This window comes from Sylvia atricapilla, chromosome 6, assembly GCF_009819655.1.
Source record: "Sylvia atricapilla isolate bSylAtr1 chromosome 6, bSylAtr1.pri, whole genome shotgun sequence".
NCBI lineage: Eukaryota > Metazoa > Chordata > Aves > Passeriformes > Sylviidae > Sylvia > Sylvia atricapilla.
The window spans coordinates 53,392,790-53,413,744 of NC_089145.1; the positions used below are offsets into that span (position 1 = coordinate 53,392,790).

Below are 20,955 nucleotides of genomic sequence, written 5' to 3' on the forward strand. Positions count from 1 at the left end.
CCTAAGTATTTGAATGTTTTTGTTGAAAAATAAATGGTAAATTTACATTAAGTCATTAAAATATATTGTACATTTTCACTCTTATTCATTAGGGGCTATTTTCAATTACATTGGATATAAGAAGACTTACAAGATCTTTTCTAAGTAGGAAAAAAGTACAAATTTAGAAGTTACTGAAATTATCCTCAAAGTATAGGAATTCTTGTCATAGTATCTCCTTTCAACCTTCTCTCTATACTAACCCACAAAGCTCAAAACTAACATATGAGTCATAATTAACAAAGTGAATCAGTCTATTAAGCAGTTTCCCTATTTTTTTTTTTATTTAAGAATATGACCAAAGTTCTGTAAATATTTCTTTAATCTTAATATTCATAAATAATTTTAAATGTAATTAACTTTCAAATCACTGCAGTCTGTTCTACTCACAGAGAATAGTTGGGGAGCTAAATCATATAGAACTTTTTTTTCATTTTTTGATGATTGGCTTAAATTTTCTTAATTGAGAGAAAAACATGGTTTAAAAAAGCAATATCTACTATCACTTGGTTAACCACTTCTCAATTTGTTGTGATTTATTCCATTCATGAAGAAAAATCCACTCAGATGTTATGTCCAGAAAGATTGACTGATGAAAGGTAAACAGAGAGAAAACACCAAACTTCCTGGAATTTAAATGAGGCCTGTTTTCACTGCATTCAATCAACCAGATTTATGAAGTGTTCCTACATTTCCTCCTCATCATCAGGTCCTAATCAGTTGGATTCACACTTAGTTTTGTGAGATTTCCAATGGGGCTGTGCAGCCTCAACAGGGAGCACTTGCCAAATAGGAAGCCTGACCAAAACTTTTTAGATGTACTAAAAATACTAGGGCAGAATGGAAGCTGCTATCAGTCATGCAAAGGTAATAGATGACATCTCTTAAAATAACCTACCTATACAAACCCAAGGCCCTTCATTTTTGCAGGCATAACATGGTAAATAAAAGAAAAGAGAAAAGTGAGCAATTAGGATGTTAAGGTGGGCATTCTAGGCCTTGCACTGTAATTTCACTTGTACTTTAATACTTTAGGTAAAGGTTTTTTACTGTCACTCTGTAGTTTAAAAATTGAAGGAATAAATAGCATATGCCTATAATCTAGTTACTCAATGCTCACAGAAGAAGGAACTAGTATTATTCCAGAATAATAGCCTACCGCCCCTACATTAAAAAAAATATTAAGATGATCATGAAGGAACTGAAATATACTGTTCTCCTTTCCAAGATGTAGTTATGATCTCTTTTCATGTAGTTTATTCAATTTTCTCAAGGTCTATTCCAGGGTTAGCAGAAGTTAATCAACTCCATTAATTAGTTTTCTCTATACTGATTTAGAGCCTAAATCTTTTCCTTTTAAATCATATCTTCCAGCTCTAACATATTATATACTTTTCTTAATTTCAGTAGGAATTCTCTGAAACAAGAATTTCCAACTTTTTTAAGTGATAAAGCTACTAGACAGTCCCTTGTAATTTTCCATAAATTTCTGCCCCTTTTAAATATACAGAAGGCCATTTCCAATTCAGATAAATAACTCTGTCTAAGGCTTTTGATATATCTAGGAAGGAGACTTTCAAAGACAAACAGGAGCCAGACACCTACATTCCACTGATAGCTAATAGGCATCAGGCACCTGTGCCTTTGAAAATCTCTCCCCAGTCAATCATGTTTGACAATTATTCATCAAGTTTTCCTACTGTTGTGCTGAAAAAAAAGTGAGCTGTCACTTTCAAGACTGTTCCTGTACACAAGAGAAGCCAAATCCATATCGATCAAAGTGACATGTTTGTAGTGCAAAATAAACTGAAACATCTATATAATTTATGGCTTGTTATGTTTGGTGATAAACAGGTGCTTTAATTAAGTTTGAGATTCAGAGCCTTTTAAACCTAGTGCCGAATTTTATCACCTATAAATAAAGAGGTCTTTGGAAAGAGGAATAGATAAGCATGAGTATTGATTTTGGTTACAGATGTGGACATAAGTTGCAGCACTTACAGCAAATAATATACTGCTGGCGCCTTTAAACTACAATTACCTGCAGAATACCATGTGTTCTGTGCTGTTCAAGAGAAGGGCTGAAAATGTACAATAGGATGTTTCAGCAGAAGAGAAACTCAAGCAAATGCAAAGATACAGGCTTTCCAGACAGCATCTGGATACAGCAGTAAATTTGTCCTCATCTGTGGGTGCCCCAGGCCCTGTTTATTAGAAGTTCAGGTAATGAGATTCTGAAGTACTTTTACATCTGAAGCGCAAATATAAAGTGGAGGTTAGATCATAGGGCAGATTCTGACATAGATAGGCACCTCAGTTCCTCTTTCACACAGAAAGGCTGGAGGCTTTGGAATTCACAGTACTCTTTTATATTGGCACATCCAAACATTTCTGCAGTGAATAATAAGTTTGCTTCTTCGTAATTTTGCCTCCTTTAAAGTGGATGAAAATAGAGGCATTGAATAAGTATGGATAGAATTAGTGCTGCATAACTTTTGGGTGGATAAGCTCATTCTACAGGTAAGACAGAAAACCAGGAAATTGCAGTCAGGATTTCACACTACATATCAATAAATATATTTAAAGAAGCTTCATGAATTGTCTTTAGAATGTGTCCATATATCCCTACTGACTATAAGGAAAGGCTGCAGACTCACTTGGAATAGAAGTTTAATTCCTAAATGTTAATGACTTAAAATTTATCAAGGAAGATTGTAACCTAAATAACTTTTGTAACTTTTACAGTGATTTATTGACATAGCTAGACAAAGAATCCAGAATTCTGAACTAGATTTTTTATATCTTTGTTTTATATTACTGTCTCTGGCCCCCTTATTAATATAGTCTCTAGTGGTGGTATTATATTTTAAACCTTTGTAGATTTCAGAGAACGAGGCATGTGCAGCACCCATTTGGCATTATTGGAATGAAGATTAATACAATAAGAAAATATGAAGAACTTAAGAAAAAAGTTATAAGATAGAAAATTGTTTATCAATTATTTCATGACAGACTTTTTCAACTTCAAACTCTGTATCAATTTTAGGCGGTCATGTTTTTTAGTTTTGGCTGTTGGAGATGTCTAGTTTTCAGATTATTGTTCCTATTCAGGCCTGGAAGCTAACAATAAATTAAAAACTAATGAACTGTCTTCAAGCTGGAAATGTAGTACCACGTATCATCTTCTAAGAAACAAGCTTGAAGTCCCTCTAATTCTGTATCCTCAATCCTTCTCTTTAATCCTCAGACATCTTGTTTACTATAACAGATTTTATGTTGTCTTTCTTTCCTTTAAGAGGTGTAGTTTATAGCATGTCCCAAGCTAACTACCTCTACCATAAATAAGAAAAAACTGATGCTAGGTATTGCTGAGCAGAGAGCACAATCATTAAGAGAAACAGTCCAGTAAAAAAGGCAAAGTAATTACTCTATTTGGAATCTGTTTATTGGCTTTCTGCTTTAAAACTTTGCCACAGACATAACACCTCCAGCTCAGCAACAATTATGGTGTTACTATACAAAACATGATGAAAATTTTTTTTTGAAAAAAAATCCGACCTTGTTTTTTTTGGTTTAGGGAAAAGAAACTATCTTTCTCCAAGTTTCTTTAGAGCAGTGCCATTAAATTTTGAACTTTTAATGTCCACTTTTAAATTTTCATTATTTGGAAATATTAATGGGGGAAATCTTAGTTAACACCTCTGGGTTTTGATAACTCTAGAAAGAAGACTCTGAGTCAGTTTCAATATTTCTGAAGTTGTTTTCATGGTCCATTCTCATTTGAGGCCAAAAGGTTAGCATAGTCAATAGTACAAAATAATTTTACAAGCCCTAAAGTTTTCAAAAGGAAGAACAAATATTCATTCTCTAAGATGTTTAATTTGGTTATCCTTGTTTTTCTGGATGAAGATCATTGTAATTGCTATAAATTCCTGATTTAAAAAGGTGAGATGACATTAGACAAATTAAGAAATATTTTGCTATGGATTTGCTAAAAGAGTAATTTTTTTTCTCAGAAGTAAGCTTTTGCTATAGAAAAGATCTCATAGATTTTTTAATTACAGATGAAAAATTTAACACAAAAATGATTTTAGGGACAAGACATGAGGGAAAGAGCTTGCTGAGCCTCCATTGACCTACCAGGTATCCACAAGCATGACAAATTTGTCCAAAGTGATGACTAATAGATATCTAATTAAAAGTATTTAATACTTTGAGTCTGATTTCCTCTCTTTCTCTACATTATTAAAGAATAGCACTTGGTTATTCAGGAGCAGATGTTGCTCAACAGTATCAAATTATTTTAAAATGTCCCATTTTTTTGCATGTTACAGATCCTTAGCACATTATGCATAAAAAGAGATCTTAGCAACTGTATAGCCAAAGCCTTTAGCTCATGGTTAAATCAAATCTTTTAAATGTCACACCTTCTGAGTCTTTTAAGTCCTATGAATTGTTCAAAGGATTTAAAAATGAAGTCAAGCAGCTGCTCTGCACTTTGTATTAACAATATCTGTTCAAATATGCTCATGTCTTCTAAACTTCTACATCTATTCCGTGTATATGGCACATACCTGTATCAAGATGAAAAAGAATAGGCTGAATCACTTAAATCTGGTAGACCTCAACTTTCCAGGTGTTTGGAAATCACAGGTTGTACTGGAAAATACAGCAGCAAGAATGTAGAGGACAAATGTATTTTGAAATTTTTGTTTTGTATTGTTACTCAGAATATTCATTATACATATATTGATATATAAAAAGCATCAATATAGCTCAGTTTAGTCTTGACTTTATTTTAATTATTTAGAATTCATCATTGGTGGCTGATTGGAAATGCTGACCATGATTCAGGAAGAGTTCTTCCTTTAGGAAAACTGTTCCATACACTATAAATATAAGGATAAAAAGTAAAAAAAAAAAAAAAAAAAAAATCAGAAGAAAAAAACAAGCAAGTATTATGGCTTTGCAGAAGACATGGAAATTTCACATTCCATAACAATTCTACACCTGCTCTTGTGAAAAGAAAAATTTTAGCACCATTGAAACTGATTCATGATTCTTGTCACAAATGAGTGCAAATGTATCAAAGTAATTTCAACAAAAAGATGTTCTGTTATGAACACAGAAACACACAATTTTGTTAAATATCCAATAGACACAGATTGCTTTAGCTGCACTTCCCTTACTCTGTCTATCCACTCTGTATATTGAGGAAATGCAATATTCAAAATCCAAATTGCACGGTAAGATATTTGAAAGCAAAATCTAGATTTTAGTTTGAAATATTTTTTAAACAGCATTCCTTTGCAAAAGTGAGGGTGCCAAAACACAAAGATACATGTTTATAACTCTATGCAAAAATATGTCTGTCATATCAAGGCTGCAGGTTTGACCCCTATATGGGCCATACACCTAAGAGCTGGACTTGATGGGTTCCATGTAATTCAGAATATTCTGTAGTTCTTTGATATTTATTTAGATTATTTAAACAGTGCAAAATTAGAAATTTCTCTTTAGTAAAAGGTGTGAAAAAATGCAATAGATTTCTCTGTTTTTCAGAATTTTCTGCACATCTCCAGGTATATTGATTCAATGAAGTTTGGAAAGGTTAGGGATTTATTTCCATAGAATTAAAATTATTTTAGGTCTTAAATAATAGTGGGCTATTCATTAATTATTATAATGTTCATGAGCAAGTCTGATGAAATTGAAGAAAAACTTTGAGTAGTTTTGAGAATGTAAAAAGCTCACTTGTAATAGGGAGATCATATGACCTGGTTCACCTATTTCAAAAGAAAAATACATGGCCTGCATTGCACATTTCTCTCTGTATGATATCTAGCAAGCAGGGTTCTTTAGCAATTTGCCTGGCTGGATGCAAGTGGCCTGCTGAAAGAAAAAGAAGAGGAACATCTCATTTCAGTCTAAAAATTCCTCGTGAGGGGAAGAGGAAGGGCAGGCACTGATCTCTGCTCTGTGGTGACAGTGACAGGACCTGAGGGAATGGCCTGAAATTGTGCCAGAGGAGGTTGAGGCTGAATATCAGAAAAAGGTTCTCACCCAGAGAGGGATTGGGCACTGGAACAGGCTCCTCAGGGAAGTGATCACAGCACCAAGCGTGACAGTGATTAAGACAAGTTTAGATGATTCTAGATTCCTTCTCAGGTTTGATTCTTTATAAGCAATGCCACAGCATACAGTTATGTCAGCGTTCAAATAGCTACAAAACCTGAATGTACATATTAAGTATTAAATACAAACATAATCCAAAGAAGAAGCATTTTTAAGAAAGCTGGTCTAATCCAAATCTCCTTCTACATAGAGGTGTAGGTTTATATTTGGACTTCACAGTTCACTCTGATTTTATGATGACTGAGGACTGTGTAATTCTACATGTTGCAACACTCCTTTTCTATTTTTAAAACCGGAAAAATAATTCTTTATCCTTAATAACTACTGATAATGACACATAAGATAGCTGATCCAGCCCAGAATTACCAGTCTAAGCTAATAATTAAAGTAGGTTCAGGTAAATTAAGTGCTTTGAAAGAAAGATTCCTAAAGTATACATAGTCGTTTAAAAAAGAAAAAAAAAGTCCAACTCTGTGTTGTTACAAGAAGAATTATATTCAAAAACATTGTTTTCAATCAACCATCTTCTGTTCCATACATAAGACAAAGGACTTTTTTCTGCTGTCTTGAGTACCAGCACAACTACTGAGGAGGCACCTCTGAAGCTGAAGGAATTATTGCTATTAAAAGCCATGCAGGATCAAGCCCTCCCTTCTTTATTTAAAGAATTCATTCCACATTGATGAATGCATTACATGAACTACAACTGGACCTGTCAAAGAAGTAACTTGCATCAAGCTGGATATGAAACATTTTGCAGCTATCTGAATCTTTTGATGTGCAAAGAGAAATGCCAGGTCCCTCCATGAACACGACAGAGTGCTGAGCCTTCACTGTCTAGCAAGGCAATACATAAAAGGCATTTTTGCTCTTCCCCCTTCAAGGCTGTCTTCTCATACCTCTATCATGTTTTGATATTTTTCTTTTCCAAGTCAGTTACTAAATCTTCCAAAAGCCTTTCATTGTTCTTCCCAAGCGGAATGTGCTGAAGGAAGCAATGTGTGCAGTGCACTCTCAAACCCCTGTTTCCTGTTGCCCCCAGCTGTCCCACACATTGTTAGGGTATGTAAATAATGCAGAAAAACCAGGCATTAAAAACCTATCTCTTCCCTGCTGCCTGATGGATACGTTTTGTAAATAGTACCTTTTGCACTGCTGTACATCTGTCACTTGTGTCCTCCCCTTAAGCCTCAAGTTCTACAGATGGAGGGACAAATACACATAATGCAATGAGACCAAGTACTCTGAATGTACTTTTAGTTGTATTTATGCACGATAAAATAGAAGGAACTTATGTATAGGGAAAAAAATGGACTGTTTAGTTAGTTCTTTGTGGCATTTTTGAAAACAACAATATATATTTTCAGGACACCAGATGTACACTTGAAAATGTAAGTCTAGATGGTATGTCGAATCACAATCAGGTTTCATCCTGTATTTTTATTTTCCTCCTGTAATTTTATGTATTTTTATGTCTTTTTTATGAAGCTGAAAAAAATATTTTAAGACAGCAAAGGCTAAACTGAATGCTACTCACCTGCACATTCCTTACTTGCACTATTGGGCTTCCAATTCCCTTCTTAATCCACCCAGCTATGAGTGCACTCTACACTGTGAATTGGATGTTCATTCTAAAATGTTGTCCTGTTTGTTGTAAGAGACATCAAAGAAAAGTGTTGTAACAAAGAAAAACTCTTATATTAGACCATATTGAAAATGGAGTCCAATATAAATGGCAAACAGCATAGGTAATACAGCCAAATAACAGTCTTACAATCAAGATACCTGTCCAAGTCTAGGACTTGGAATTTTTAATGGAATTTTATTAGCATACAGTAATGTAGAAAAATGTCACAACAGGAACACCTTTATAAATAGATTTAATTTGCTAATTATATAAGTGCACAGAGTTGATTTAGGCTGTGTTACTTTGCCAGGCTGTAAAACTTTCATATGATCAACTTGTAATTTTTTTTTTTTTCAAAGATCTGTATATACAAGCAAAGCAGACAGTAACACAGAACATCCGGAATATTGAGAACATATGTTGTCTGCTCTGGGATGTTTATCCCAGATTTACAAAACAGAGTTTAAACCACAGTCTCAGGTTCCCTAAGAGTTTCTGAAGCAGCTGTAAAAACAATAAATAAATAAGCTTGCCTGAAATCAAATCAGTGGACAGGAGAATGCTTTTGACTTTATATGTTAGATGCATAGGATTCATATGCTTATGACCTCAGGAAAAAACAAACAAACAAACACACACACACACACACACACACACAAAAATGCCAACAGCACAAAAAAACTCCCCAAAAAACCAAACAAAAAAACATCACCCCAGAGCAAAGCCACTATGATTTGTTTTTGGTTTTTTTTCATGCAGACTCCTAATCTAGACCATTCATGCAATTTTCCTCGTGTACCAGTAGATCAATCTAAACATAATTTGGGAGGGTAGGGGGTGGAATTCTGTGGGGTTTGGTCTTTTTTTCTTTCAGAGAGAGGATTAGCAAGTGTCTGTCCACTCTGCCATACCAGATAGTTTTTAGCAGAAAGAGAAAAACTTTCACAAGATGTCCTTATTTTTCTTTTTTTCAATACCAAAAAAAATTTTGACAGATAAATACTGATATTGCATATCATGTAACAAAGCAGCTATGCAATACATATATGCACATGCAATCTCAAAATTATTCAAGCCTCAGAAATAATGAAACACTGACTCTAATCTTTATGTATTTTCCCTGGAAAAGATAGTCAAAGAGAATACAAAATCACATCTACTACCAACAGGTCCAAATATCAAGCTTTCTGCTAGACCAGATGTTATAATATTACTCAGATTTATGCTAACTGACAACAACATAAATATGGCTTTCAAATAGTGTTCTTTTACTTATTAAGAAGAATAATGCATTTTAAAACACGTAGCTGGTCTTGTCCTGCACAGAACAAATGTGACCATACCAAAAGTCCATGACACTGAGCACTATATGAAAATTTGTGAATATTTACAGTAGAGTATTTCCTACTCTTTTCATATTTATTTTCTACTATGCTTTCCTTTAACAAGAATCATACCATTGTGTTTAAAATTATACATGAGATTTTTCATCTGAGTTTGTCAGTCCTTAATTATTTTTGTTTTTACCTTTAAGTAGAACTCCAAGATTGTAAGGGAAGTTAAACCACATACTTTGTTTTGGCTTGTTTTTTGATGCTTCTTACTTTACATGCTAGAAGAGAACAACTATTCTCTTTTCACCTCTGCTTTACCTTCATGCTATATAAACTAAACTTGAAGGATGAAACCACACAGTATGTAACACAGAGCATTGAAAATGTCATCCATAAATGCTGCTTATGGTCATATTGATGCAATCCAAATGCACAGATTGATTTAACTGGATTCTGCAATGTATTGTTACACAGTTTGACCTCTCATATAGAGCTTCACTGAAAGCTCAGATCTTTCTGTCTACTGCCAAGGATCATGTACTCCTATTCATCTTGGCTTACAGAAACTTGGCATACAAAAATTGAAGTGGTGAGCTGTTACAGTTTTTAGGAAATTCAGGAAGATTTTAACACTTTCTATTGCGTCAAACTTCACCATTAAAATAGAAAAATAAAAAAAAAAAAAATCTCACCGACAAGGAAAGACATGTGTTAGGGGCTGGATAAAAAAACAGAAGTATGCCATTAACTACTGTTCCTTACTCACACACATACTTGGACAAAAGATTAACTCCTTAAGCAATTCCAAATTACTTAGTTTCGTTTAGTTCTTGCTTGTCTGGTCTGGTAGTCTTGTAACATTACGTATTTTGTACTAATTAAATGTATCAACTACTCAGCCTAAGAATACCATATAAAGACTTAAAAGTGAAGGGAATTAAAATATAAAATAACCTCAAACTCTTTCTTTAAGAAACTATTAATAAAAAAAATAAAATAAATGAGTAAATGTGAGATATTCATTCATTTTGGAAGAAGAGTCTTCATTTCAAGGGAAACAAGCATATGCAACAGTCTCCCCTAAGCAAGTATATCACTCAAATTGACCCAGATTTTACAAAAGTCTTTATAAACTATATCTAACCTATTTAGATCTTTCAGACTTAGCAACTTTTAATAATTAAGTAGGTTTTTTTTGAAATTAAGAAATAGGTAGCAAATGCCATTAATGCGAATGCAGTTTATCTTAAAGAAGAGCACATTTATCTATACTCAAAAATTTTGTAGTCTGAAATAGTTGAATTTAATTTTTTTCTTTCTATCCTCATAAGGTTTATCAAATTTCTTCCAACTCTCTGCATTATTGTCTGTAGAATCTAGTGAAATAATCTGTTCATGGCAGTCTTTATCCTTCTCACTTTTTCCAAGTGGTCCTTTTCCAAAAAGGATTCATCATTTTTCAAAAAGGATGAACCACAGCATTGTGATTTAATTCAAAAGCACTCCTCAAGCTTCACCTTAATGAATGAGAACTTATTTCCTGAACAATTACTACTTCCAACCACTGGATGTGTTTTCAGAAGTTGTACATATTTTCAAAGAAAACAAATTAACTTTAAATTCAATATAAAATGTCAAGACCTCCCAATTCATTAACAACAAACTCTTTTGGAATCAGCAGGTAACTAGATCAAAGTACACATTAAATTTAGCTGGAAGGCAGCACCAGGTTATCTAATGGTCATGTAAAACAGCTCTGTGACTTTGGTAGATGGCTCATGATTTCAGTTTCTGAAAAGGAACATGGCACAAGAGGTGGTTTAATCACAAACACAGACACTTTCTCTAAAGGACTACATTACAGCAGTGCAATTCCCCAGATGATCATGATGTTACTTTCCAAATATAATGCTTAGTGGTAAACTTAAACTTCAGTTCTGATAACACAAGGCTTGTTACCTTAAAACCCACTTTGTTGTCTAGCTCGGTCCAGTCTCTGTTTCAGGTCAGCCTTCCAAGGCATCATGTTAATCTCAGCTCTGAAGATATTTCTGTTCCCAGTGTCTGGCAGTCTTTATGAAGGCTATGACACCTCTCAGCCTAATCAGGCAAACCACCTTCCAGTATTTCTGCAATCAGTGTGCAGATTGCCTAAACCAGCCCATGCAGTTAAGAGCTGTGCACAACTGTAAACTTATCAGTGCTCAGCTGCTCCCACAGGCATCCCTTCAAGAATGGTGTTAACAGCTGCTGTGTTATAGCAGGCGTGATCTACTGAATTCTCCACTTGGTAGCTGTTGTTGGTATAAAACACACTTAATTCAATTGGTCATTATATGATTTTCTGGAGGAATGACTTATGATTTGCCAGAAAAAAAGAGCAAGTGCTATTCAGAGAGCTCTGGGAAGAGTAATTTTTATTATGTTCCTGTACTAATACATCATTAAGACTTATAAAGCCATTGTGAGCAACTCACACCCCAAATTGTATCCTACACAGGAATGCCAAAACACAACTTTCAAACTAGATTACTTCAATTTGAGGATGAGAAAGGGAGTAAAAGACTATTTGAAATCCTAAGGAACTTATCCTTTTCTCACTAAGTATAAAGTATATGTGAATATGTTAATTTTCTATTGTCCTAGACAACTTTATTATGTCTGGGGAGCTGAGCTCTGGAAAGTTAGAAAGATTTCATTAAAAATGTTAAGAGCAATTGGATATTATAGGATTTAGGCATTTTTGGAAAGGTTTATTGAAATTCTATTAAGTCTGTGTAAGACTGTATATCCAGACAGAATTGGGAACTTCATTTATCATTGTCTTTAAACTTTCAAAGGCTAGTTGAGTAACTAGGGCTTAAAAACAAACCCCTTAATTTCTTTTTCTCTGGACGACAAGAAACATAAATGGACCACAGTATCAAATATAATAATGTTTTGTTTAATTGCTTTATTGCATGAAACTTAAAATAATTATAATTTATTGAGAGTATTATTTGGGGGCATTATTTTCCTAGGTTCCCTTCAGTTATTTTCTTTTTAGTTACTTGTTGGTTGCTGAGGGATTTTATTAATCTATCAATGTGAATTCATGTCTATTTTGCATGAAAATGCATCTTCATATTCAGAAACTATTACAGGAATTTTCACAGATGCGCTGTGAATTTTGGAAGCCCAGCCACTGCTCTTTATTCAGAAATAATGTAGGTGGAACAGAAGAAATCACCACAAGTGCAGGCAGAAGACAAGCCTTAAGCAGCATTTAGACAAGGCTTAAAGCAAGTCCTTTATTGGCAGACAGAGCAAATTCAGGGGTCCTTGGCTTGGGTAGTTATACATCTGTATGCAAAGAAGAAAAAGTACTGGACAACTTAAACACAGAAGCAGAAAGGAATAAAATGAGCTAAAGTATGAAACACATTGAAGCACTGGTTTCTTAAGATGCTGTTACTATTATTTTTTTGTGGTTTTATTCCTTATTGTTTATATGTTGTCACTTGCAAAACTGACAAAGATTTCAAAGAAAGCCTCTGAGAGTAACTAGTTCTAACTTCAGTGTTCAGTTTCTAAATCCATCAATTTCAGCTGTAATTTTTACCACTGTCATCAAACTATTTGTTGCATTTGTTCACATTGTACAAAAAGCCTTTCTTTCAATATCACATTTTTGTAAGCAATTTGACTTAATACTTGATTGTGACAAATTCAAACCCACAAACTATGTTCTACCATGCTATTAGAATTTCTGTACAATTTTTAAAAGGACTCTTAATATAAACCATGGAATTTTGCTTGCATCATGAAAGTACCAGGTCCAGGGCTCCAAATCTTTGACAACTACAGAAAATATAGCAGTCCAAATAAAGTGGAAGGCGGATAGTAAGGTAGAATTGTGATGTGCAGAATAATTTCAGGTGACAGACCCTTGTCTTGTAAGGTTCTCTCTACACGGCCCTGCAATCTCAGTGTTTACCATAATTTTTTTTTTAATTAAAATTCAATTATTTATTGTTGTCACACATCTGCCTATTTAAAAAACAGTAAAGGTCCGAAATATGTATTTATCAACTGTCAGGGTAAAGTGAAGACTGACTCAAATAAAGGATTTCAGAACTTTCAGCTTTCAAACATGTAGTATAGTATGGCTTTATTCTAAAATAGTTATAGTGTGCAAGAAGTGAACTAATACTTCTGGATAACATTTTTGGTGCTATGCCTGCCTCGCTAGATCTACTTCAAGGATAACTGTCTAGTGATGAAATCACCCTAACTACATGTAAACAATCAACAGTCCAATGTTATAATAAAATATCAAATTTCATTTAAGTAGATATGCATAGTTAAATTTGCACTAGGAGTAATTCCATTCAACTTGGCTTCTTGTTCCTAGTGACTGACCACATCTGTCATCCTGTTGCCAACACTAAATGATCTCAGAATGGTGTTACAATAACTCCAGGTCTTGTCAGTAAATTCCTGAAAGCTTCATGCAGTATCTTCAGGGGGAAATTAAAATAAAGGTTAATGTCAGTTTTTATGATTGACTAGTTCTGTAAACAGACCAAAGGGAAAGTAGCATCTGAAACCTGAAGAATTTATTAGTCTGACGAACACCAGGGAGTACCAAATACACCTGTCAAAGCTGAGCTTATCTTGTGAGGAGGAATTTTGAAGACTTGTTACAGGAGCAGCAAAACCAGCCTTACTGCTCTCAAGATAGCATTGATGAAACAAAGATCTTGGCAGTAAACTACACGCAGAAGTGAATAAAACATAAAATTGATATTTATAATTGTATAATAATAAAATGTATAATTTCCAGGCTTAGTGCTGATCTTTGCAGAATTTTTTCTCTAAAAATACACATATATGGTAGAATAGCTGGGGGAAATCAAGCTTTTGTATCACAGAGGTTCTCCAGAAGCTATGATTAATGAATTTACTTCAGTGAAAATTTTGAACTGACAGCCATACAAAATCAGCAATGCCATAGTGGTTGAGCAGGAAATATTCTATGCAGTATCAATCAATAATTGCTACTCTTCTTGTGGAGAGATAATTTTAATTGCTTGTCATGTATTTGTTTTGCATCATATGCTTACTCTTTGGCTTTTCCAAAACTAGCCAAATGAATTGACAATTAAAGGGTTGCTTTGTTTTCTTGGAGTGAGAGGATGTACTCTGATTTTATGAAATTAAACTCACTAATAACTTGACCCAACTGTTACACCCTAATGTCAGGGTATCATTTCCTTATGTACTAAGTACCTTCTGGCCTAAACATCCTACAATATTGCACAAATACCGTTTGGAGGATGAAAGTGCTACCAATAAGAAAATGGGAGCAGATTGTTAAAGTCATCAAAGTTTAAGGAGCTGGAACAACACAGTGAACCTAAGACTCCTGCATAGGAGATTCTCATGAAAATTAATAAACATTTTGGCCACTGCATGCTGACATTGGTCAGACTTATCTGGTAGTTGCTAAGTGTGAAGGATGCCCTACTGAATTAACCAGGTTTTTCAAACTACATCAATAAAACTCTAATAATAATTCATAAAAATCCTGCAAATATTAGATTGCTGGACATGGTATTAACAAAGAAAAGGAAAAAAAGCATATTTTACAATAACTCTACTGAGTTGTATGTGTGTACATACACATTTTATTATTTATTGCATAAAGTTTATTGATTTCTTTGGGCTTTGGGTATTTGCTCCTGTAGTAGACAAGTGTTTTATAGGATGAATAGTTGCATGCAAGGAATATTGCTAGTTCAATATTTGGCAAATACATTCTCTGTGGACATATGAGTCACAGTTTTGACATTTAAGAAATTTAATTGAAGCATATTTGTATTTGGGCAATAATTTAATTTATAAGGTGTATTTCTAAACACAGATGTAACTTACTAAGCTTGTGCTGCTGATGATGTGTAAAATTCTTTGATGTATATGGCATTGTGAATTCTGTTTACTAAAAACCATACAAACCCCTACATAGTAACTATGTATGTGGATTGCCTGTTTATCTAATAGATTACAGCTACATAAACCTGTATCTGTTTTCCTTTAAATCCTTCCACTCAAAAAGAGTGGAACAAGGTCAGCTGTACAGGTCCTTTAAGTGTATTTCCTAACTGCTTACGCCTCCTATCCATGCACTTGTCAAGGTCTGTCATATACAAGCAGGCTCTAACTGCCCTGCCCCATCCTGGGTCCCCAGCCACTCATAATTTGTCTATTGACCCAAAAGCTGCGTTTGAGTTCAGGTTTTTTGCCATGCCTGAGCTGTGTTGTAGCTGTTGCTGCCTGCTGTTGCTCTGTTGCTGCCTGCTGAGTGTGGCTGTGACTGGTGCTCATGGACTGAGTGCACCTTTCTCTTGTTCCTGGACCAGTTTTGCTCATCTTGCTTATGCTTGGTGGGACTGCAGCCCTGGTGTTTGTGCCTCTGCTGCTGCCACGTGTTAATTCCTGGGCTGCCTTCCCTTGAAAAATCTGCTCTACCACTTCTGATGCTTTGCCATAATGCTTCACAGTAAAACCAGGCCCTTTCCAGAGCAGCAAAGTAATAACAGTAAGGCAAATTCACAAACTCCTTGCATACAAATAACCAAAACTAGCCCCCCAAAAAACCCCAAACCAAAAAACACACAAAAAACCAAACAAACAACAACAAAAAAAACACAGAAAAAAACACAAACAAAAAACCCCACCCTTTTCTAACCACACATATTTTAATTCTACCTTGAAATGTAACTTTCTGTAGTAAATTGAACTGTACTGAAGCAACCTGCAAGTGGTGTTTGCCACACATCTTTTATTATGTGGGAGCATTTCTATTTTGAGTTACATTAATAAGCAACCAAACCAAACAAACAACATTATTATTAAAAAAAATAAAAAAATAAAATTTCATTTGCTTTAGGAGGATTACTTTCCCTTTGAGAGACTGTGGAAGACTGTAAAGAAACCTCTAACTATCCTAAGGTACAAACTGTACCTACCTGTTGAAGGAATAAGAAACATATTGCATTGTTTTCCAACAAAGAGGAAAAAAAGTCGCATCTGTGACTATCTTAATTTTATTATTGTTGAATTATGCTTTCCAAATGAATACTGAAATATCTAAGGTGCATGTAGTGACTGAAATATAAGCCATGAAACTGATCATCAGTTGAGTGCCTCAGATAAGAAACAGGATAGATTTATTCTTGGAAAGCAAAAGCAGTTCCAAATCTGTTGAGGCACTCTGTGACTGTGTGTCTGTTGTTCCTGTTTCTTTCTTGAATGATAAATAAAGATGCACTGACAGTCGTGCAATACCCCTGACCAAAGTTATCTTGTTAATGGGTCAGTGGCAGAAAGATGAGGTGTGAAACTGGATTTAGAATAAAAATCCTGGAGTCTAGAACAAAGAATAGATAACAGCTGCTTAGCTAACTTAACACTTCAAAGTCACAGAGGTCAGTTTGTCATCTATGGGAACCAGCAAGATGTGGTTAAATCTTGTTTGTACTTCCTTTTGTCAAACTGTCTTGTGACTGAGTGTGCTTGGTTTTAGTTTATAAATCATCTATGGCAAGGACCTAGGGCAAATAAGGGTAACCTTGCCATGCATTATCTTGCGAACAGTATCCATAACCTTGTAAGCATAAGATATGGAAACCAGTTACAACATTTTTAATCCAAATTCTCAGGCAAGATCCATATAGAAAACTATTTGGCTTCACTTGTGCAGTTCAAAAATACTTAGGTCTCTACTGTATGGTTCGTCCAAGATTTCTGCTGAAAAAACAAAAACAACAACAAAAACAAACAAAGAAAAGACCCCAAAGCAACCCCCTCCCCAGGCCCCAACCCAACTTTTAAACAGGGTAGCTCTTGCATGGGTCTAAAACCTAGGAAAAAAAGCAAAAACACCATTTACAACCCTACTCTGCTCTGTTCTTGTAGAGTCTCACTGAATGATGCAATCCAAGACATGCACTTCTTTGTTCCATTAATACTGATAAGGAAATGAATTAACCTAACTTTGTCCCTGTTTGGTAGACATTAGTGATCCTGTAACATTTTCTCTCAAGTGGAATTATTTCCTTAGGAAAAAGGGAATATGAGGCAGTGAAGAAAAAGACATAAACCAGTCATAGTGTTGAAGTTAACATAGGACAATTGGACAATGCAAGTACTAGGGGAAAATAAAAGCCCAGTCTGAAAGAAAAAGAGCTGTGTAACTACAGAAGCTGTGTAGTGCCAAGAAATTTTTTGTAGAGCCATATGCAAGCATTATGATGAGTGTGCATGCCATATACTTGATATTGACAAGAAGGGTCTGAATCTTTGTCTTTTCTTCTATGAAAAATTTCATGCCCCTATAAAGACAATCTTACTCCTTAATTTCAACCTATATCAGCATGACTTAGTTCCTAAATCATTTGATTGGCCTCTAAGCCAGTACCTCTTATCTCATCTGTAGGTTTCAACAAGTTCTGCGCACTATCTTGCATGTGGTTTCTTTGCCTGAGTTTAATTATCTAGCAGAAATCAAACATTCTTTATCCAGGAATGTGTGCATATTGGGGCAGATCCATATGTTATGCCAATAATAATCATTCTTCTGTAACATGCTACAGAAATTAATGAGACAAAAAGCCTAGGAGTGATGAGTGTTGAGAGAATAAAGGGAGACTGAAGGCAGCAGACTGAGAGAGGAGAGTATAGCTGCCTTTCATCTGCTATCTACCTGTTCTGCACTCCTCCTAGATACAGCAAAACTTGATTATTTTTCCCTTTTATCTAACTGCCATTGTAATTAGATAAACAATTTGTACAGTGCTCCATAGTACATATCTATAAGTGATTTCCACAAAAGTATCAGCACCCAGAAACATTTTCTAATGTATTATGCCACGATGAGGAGATATTCTGCAACTGACTGTAGATTTACTATGGAGAAGTAATAATATCATCCTTTGTAATGATACTTATGGGCTAAATGTCTGAGAGGAGAAACTCTTCTTTTAAGGCAGCTGCTCTAGATTGGAAACTTACATTATTATGCAATTTTACTTGACCATTATGCAAATTTTTCTCTTAGAGTGTACTTGATAGAAAGTCTTGGTCAGAAATAAAGCATTGCAATGGCATGAGTTTGTCTAATAAAGTCTTGTTAGTTGTGTTCCAGTCTCTTCAGACTTCTAAATTCCAGCTAAAGAGTTAAACTTTGCATGAAATAAGCAGGAAAACAGCTGCTGAAATGTTTAATTACTTCAGAGCTAGATCAGGATCAAACTGCTGTTTCTGCTGCATATGCTCCACAATAGCAAGTCTGAGGGGCCGGAGACTTGCTGCCAGCACTGTACCTGCCCGAGGCCAGAGTCAGCACTTATTTTCACCAGTAATTTGAAAGGGCAATCTAAGTAAATATGCATTTATTATACTATGACTTATGTCCAAATATATTACAAGGAAGGCCTGACATAACTTATAAGAACTGCAACACTGTAGTGCTGCAGAACTTCATCAGTTCAATGGGTAACTTATATGAAAATAAGCAAACTTATCTACAGAATGTACATTCTATTATTAGTAGTATAGTCAAAATAAACTCACTGACAACAGGATTTCTTAAATCCTCTATAGTTCTAATGCTTAACTTCATTATGGACAGAATAGACAACTGTAAACCAAGATATTTTTACAAGACTAAAGTATTCACTCCTGATGTAGAGCAGACTTTCCTCTTGAAATGCTCTTAAATATTTATTATGATTAGGAATAGAACAATTAGTTGGAAAATGAATTATTGATGAAATGCCTAATAAAGTAGAACTGTATAAACACTTTTAGAACTCTCATTTTTTGAGAAGCTTTGAAATACATTTGCTACTAACTTTAGAGTCAATATACTAAAAGAACTCACACCAGGAGAAGCCAGCTATGAAACATAGTTCAGTAGATTTTCAAGCCAAATATGAATCTGTTTCACAGTCCTTTTCATCTGTTAAGGAAAATCTCACAAAGTTAGTGAAGAACTCATCATCATGGTTAGATTTCTTCTCCTAAACCTTAAGAAAATGCCTTGGCATTAATTCAAGGTAGTAAAAGGAGGTATCTATTCCTTCTGCCAAAACCTGATTAAAATTACTTCAAACTGCCTTTTTCAAATTTTAAATTTACTCTATTTAAACCACAATACTTAAAGTTATTGTTTAAGAAACTACCTTGTGAAAGAATCCTGTTCAGTGCCTGCTGCTAAGCAACTCTGATCTGTCTGCCATGGGTGTACATTAAACATATCAATTATGTGCAGAAATTATCTGCATAGCAGCAGTCACTACAAACAACTTGCAGACATGCATTTGCATTTGCATATGCTAAATGAGTGTAGAAACATCATTAGTTACGGTACACCAAAGAAAACAAAATCAAGTGGGACAAAGTGTTTTAACACCACTGGAGGATAGTCAGCCGAAAAGTGAAAACAATTACTGAGCAAGAATATCTGTCACTATTGTCTTAGAAGTCTCTGAAAGGCAACAGCCAGTCTTTGTGACTCCAACGCATATTATGCTTATACAGCAAGTTTATGTTGTTTCCTGTAACTATTGTAAAACATTTGACCAGGGTCATGAAACCAGACAATGTCAATTAGCACTCTGCATGCAATTCAAATGGATTAAGCCCCAAGGTGGAATGTTGAAGAGATTTAAGGGATGCATTATTGCATTACAGAACTGCCAACTCTATAAGCCAAATAGTAATTTCAGTGTATGAGGTGTCTCAAGAGACTGTTATCTCAAAGTAAACTATAGTAAACTTCACACAAATTTAAGTAAAGAGAAATGGTGGACAAATGTTAACAGCAAAAATTTAATATAGATGAGTAGGTGTATTATATGCTTATACACCATTCAAGCAGCAGAAGATATAAATTTCCCTTTTAATTCATTTAGCTGGCAATGCTTTTTGCTTCTTCTGACAGGGGTTAATGGGCATGATACACAAGCACTGACAAACTAAGATGGCACTGAAGCATTAAACAGGAGCATCCTAATGTTCACGTAAGCAGATGTTATCAAATCTTCCCATAGATAAAACTGATTTTAGCTCAGAATGTTTGTCTGCTACAAGAAGTTAGGACTTTGTTCTCTGTCTTTCTAGAAAAGGCAAGTTTTGCTCCCGCTCATATCAAGAAAGTAATGAAAATGTCAGGTTAGTACTTTCAAGTGAAATCTAGGGCTCTTGCTTCCTCTTTCTCTTTCTCAAAATTCTTCTGCAATGACTGCTTTTAAAGCACTGCTGAAAGAATGGTCTGGCTACAGGTGCAGTCTCTACCATGATGCAAAGCTGGTGCACAATAAATCCAGGAGCACCTAGTTGTGCATTTTAGCATCTGCATTAATTCCACTGTGAAGATTTTGTTAATCTTAATCTTTGTGTACAAAACACTGAGCTCCATTGTGGAATGTGTGTATTTAGCCATACGCTTTTCTGATAGATGTATTGAAAATGTGGGGGGTTTAATTAACCTGCACCGTGAGGCATTGAGAAATCAGCATAGAAGCAAGCAATACTGACTCTGGCACTTGTTCCAGTCTGCAGAAATCAGCAGGAGTTATGTTCTCACTCTGGCTAATTGGAAATTGAGCAGAAAATTATGTTTGACGCCTCATGCACCTTCATAAAGAATGGGTGGTTCAAGTTGCTTATCACAGAATCAAAGAATCATCCAGGCTGGAAAAGACCTCTAAGATTATTGAGTCTAACCTTTGACTGATTACCACCCTGTCAACTAAGAAAAAAAAAAAAAAAAAC

General features: G+C 34.8%; 1 long non-coding RNA gene across 1 annotated transcript; it reads left to right on the forward strand.

Annotated features, from left to right (window-relative positions):
- Window positions 1-11,354: 11,354 nt before the first annotated feature.
- On the forward strand, window positions 11,355-20,335 carry LOC136363233 (uncharacterized). Its single transcript, XR_010743941.1, has 3 exons — window positions 11,355-11,425; window positions 20,123-20,201; window positions 20,302-20,335. It is a non-coding gene; the product is annotated as an uncharacterized lncRNA (long non-coding RNA).
- The last annotated feature ends 620 nt before the right edge of the window (window positions 20,336-20,955 follow it).